This window comes from Solanum stenotomum, chromosome 2 (genome assembly GCF_019186545.1).
Source record: "Solanum stenotomum isolate F172 chromosome 2, ASM1918654v1, whole genome shotgun sequence".
In the NCBI taxonomy this organism is placed as follows: domain Eukaryota; kingdom Viridiplantae; phylum Streptophyta; class Magnoliopsida; order Solanales; family Solanaceae; genus Solanum; species Solanum stenotomum.
The window spans coordinates 47,456,779-47,460,705 of NC_064283.1; the positions used below are offsets into that span (position 1 = coordinate 47,456,779).

Sequence of the window (3,927 nt, forward strand, 5' to 3'; positions counted from 1 at the left end):
AAATTTGAGTTCAAAATAAAGGCATTTACATGTTTCTTCATATACAGGATTGTAGGAGAATCAACTTATGTATACAAGAAGATTGATTGCCCCTTTACATGTTTAGACTGCTTGAATATAGGTTCTCCAAAATAATTACCTTAACAAGATAGTCCCTCCATTTTTCCTGTAATAGATCACCCCTAGAAAGAGTAGAAGTGCTCATAATTAAATCATAATGGTAATAGTAGGATCTCGTAGTCTTTGAGTTATTTGATATTGTTTGTTTTAGGTGGTTGGGTGCTGGGGGCAATATCATTGTTTAACCATGTTTTTTTTTGGGGGGGAGGGGAAGGGTAGAGAATTATATGGAATCATCACCTAGATTGTACTGTGGTTTTACCTGATGCATGTGAAAAATTCTAGTTGTTTCCTTTTGCGGTGCTTAATGTTGATAAGGGGTAGCCTAAGCTCTAAAAGTTGTGTTTGTTCCTAGAACTTGATATCGGACCATACTCGTGGGTCTCTTTTAGGGTTTTATAGGTTGAAAGTATGTTGATTGGTATCCGAGAGGAAATCTACTTGCAATTGCAAAGGTTCATACTTCTTTAAAAAAGATGTTGTAAAGGTTCGTGGAGGTTGTTTGGGCGAAGAAGGTGCTTGGTACAAAATACAGCTGCTATTGACATATTTTTTGGTTTATGACATTAGTTCCTCTAGGACAAGTATGAAGTTGTGTTTTGTGCATTTCAACGTGTGGAAGGGATTATGGGACTAACTGAACTTCTAGTGAAGTGACTCTAGAGTGAAGACTAAGGGCTAAGGAGAGCTGCTACCATTCTAAAAAAGAGTTGAGACTAAGGAGAACAGATAGACCAAAGATGGAATTAACTATCAATTAAGTGATCATCCAATAAAGGATGATATCAAGTGGATGATTAGTTATGGGTGTGGTCAAATTAGAAAGAACCAACTGTTTCTGATTTTCTTTTTTTTTTATCAAAACTCTCATATTCTTTACTTGGGTGATTGCTGATGTTTTTTGGAAATGATTGGCTCAATATCTGAAGGAGCTGCATAGTAAGACAATAATATGTCCTATGTAAAGCTATAGTACTATAATTTTTATTTTCGTTTGGCTAATTGTACTTTCTAGTTGGAGTTTATGGAACATGATGAGAGACCCCTTCCTATTGATATCCGTCTACTGGGTGCTCTAGTGGGGAAGGTGGGCTTATTCTGACATTGTGTAGTTGATTGATATACCTTCTGCTATTAATTAGTTAAGTAGTATCCATAGTGAGCTAATCTTTTCAGTGTCGAGTATTTGCAAAGACCCTACACTACAAGGAAATGGACTTTGAAGGCGCACTTTCAAACAGGAGGGATGTGAATCCTGTTGCTATAGTTGTAGCTCTAATCCATATAAATAATCAATTACATCAATATGAGGTCTTGATTTCTTAGTTGTTTGTTGCAGCTTACATATGTTTCATGCCGACTTTCTATTGATTACACTTAATCGTGCTTGACATCTTCAGGCAACGATTGGAATATTAACATATGCTCAGCAGCATTTGGGGGTTCAGTTGAAGGAGTCATGGTATTGTTGATTGTTGCATTCTGTTGTACTATTTTAATTGCAGCTCATCTTTTCCTGATAATCTTAGTAAGTTACTATAGGCTGCATAAGCTTTAACATGAAATGATGGTCTCAAATGTATCTTCTGCTTCACTAATGTCATTGCTATTTGTCGATTTTTAAGGTATGAGAAGTTGCAACTCTGGGATAGTGAATGCATGTTTTGGACTAGTTAGGCTGCTAATGCTTCCTGGAACATGGGTGAGTGGGATCAGATGGCAGAATATGTTTCTCAGCTTGACTTGGTGATGAAACCAAACTCCAAGTCCTGGGAAATACTGCTTCTAGCGGTGATGGAATAGTCATGGCACCATTTTTAGGGCCTTTCTTCTAGTTTGTTGAGGGAAGGCAGTCCATCCATTTTTCACTCATTCATTTGTTTTGATGTTGTGACATGCTCTGCTCTAGTGTAATATTTGTACTTGCACCCCTTCTTTCATCAGTACGATGAAGCATGTGAATATTTCAAAAGAGAAAGGAAATGTTTGGCAACCGAGCTTGCTGCACTGGTTTGTGTCTTCATCTCATTATCTCATCCCCTTTTATACTCATTTGATGACTTAACATGATTTTATATCAAAATTCTTGACAATTCTCTATTAATTCATCTAGGTTCTTGAGAGCTATGAACGTGCTTACAACCACACAGTTCACGTTCAACAACTTTATGAATTAGAAGAAGTGACATATTTTTAGCCTTTTCTATAAAGTGATTCCTAATTGCTGTGATTTTTAATGATCTGAGAATTCATTTTTATCTCATTCTAATTAGGTCATTGAGTACTGTACTCTTCCTCCTATGGGAAACCATGTTGTTGAAGGAAGAAGAGCACTTTTTCCCAATATGTGGAATGAACGCATAAAGGGTGCAAGAAGAAATGTCGAGATAAATTTCAGAACTTCCCTCAGTGAGTGAGTTGCATTTTTGTTGTCCAATCATGATTTTTTGATATTTTCAATCCGGAAATGCTTACATGAGAGCTTGGGTGACTAGTTTATGGCCTTTGTATTCATTCTCAAACTCATGGTGTCTTACAGAAACTCCGTGTCACGACCCAATCCACTGGGTCGTGCGGGCACCTACTCTAACACCTAGATAGGAGAACCCTTAGTCCCCAATCAATTCATCATGCATAAAAATTAAGGAGTTAAGAGATAAAACGGAAAATTCATGAAGTTTACAAGACACTGAATTTAAGCAAAACCAAGATTGAATTTCTTGAATAATTAACACCCCAGGGATCTAGCCTAAACAGGTACAAGAGCTACTAAAGATACGTCAGTAAATAGAATAATATTATGACACAACTCCCACCATAGGGAAGGAAAAGTAGAAGCTGTTGGGAGATCATCTTTGTCTTCTCCTATGAAACATCACTAACCTTGCAACAAGACTATGTCAAGTTGCATAGCTAGAGTAGTATCAATACAAGCAACACATACCGGTAGGCATCATCGGTCAACCCGATACCCAACAACTAATATAAAGAAATCAACCAGAAGAAAACATGCTATAAGGAAAATACCCGCCAACCTTTGCACCCACACTCTGACCACCTTCTTTGTCTTAACCACAACTAGGGAACAACATAATCTTGGCCTTCTATTTGCATCGCTACCAACTCTGAGGCAAAGGACCATGGAAAAAGGCAACAAAAATTTGAGTTGAATACATGCCATAGACATGACAAGGGTGACACAATGAGGGAAGCCTTGAGGCAGACCTTTTTACAGGTACAAAGATTGTATTGAGGAAACTTTGAAAAGTTGTAAGGCTGCCCCTAACCTATGGGAAGCTTTGAGCGCTGACGGGTAAATTGTGTGTTGCAGAGACAGTTGAAAATAGGCTTGTGACAAGTGGTATCAGAGCTTGGCTTGAGCCAAGTTGTTGCGAAAGCGTGAGCAGCATGCTGGAAGAGTAGGTTGGATCCTACCGCATGAGCAAGCTAGAGCTTGCAAGTTGATCGTGTTGTGCACACCACTGCCGTGAAATTGGGCTTGAATGTAGGCCTCTTTGTGAAAGATCATAGTGTAGGTTGAGTCAGCCATCGTGTGTGTAAGGGGCACGTCTGCCAAATCATTCATGAGGAGGCATACTGACCAAAGTATAATGGTAAGAAATTAATCAAGGTGGATTAGTCGAAGCTTCTGAATTGGATGGGTATCCAAGTTCGTGAATGAAGGATTTCAAAGAGTAAAAGGTTGAGTCAGATGGCCTAAGATGTTAGTGTCGTGCACGCCTCGCCATCGGCTAAGCTGAGAATTTGGAGCACCAATACCCTCACCATTGGCCAAGCCGAGGTATG

General features: G+C 38.8%; 1 long non-coding RNA gene across 1 annotated transcript; it reads left to right on the forward strand.

The window, feature by feature from the left end:
* The first annotated feature begins 1,370 nt into the window (after window positions 1-1,370).
* Window positions 1,371-1,847, forward strand: LOC125857020 (uncharacterized). Its single transcript, XR_007445580.1, has 3 exons — window positions 1,371-1,431; window positions 1,521-1,582; window positions 1,746-1,847. It is a non-coding gene; the product is annotated as an uncharacterized LOC125857020 (long non-coding RNA).
* The last annotated feature ends 2,080 nt before the right edge of the window (window positions 1,848-3,927 follow it).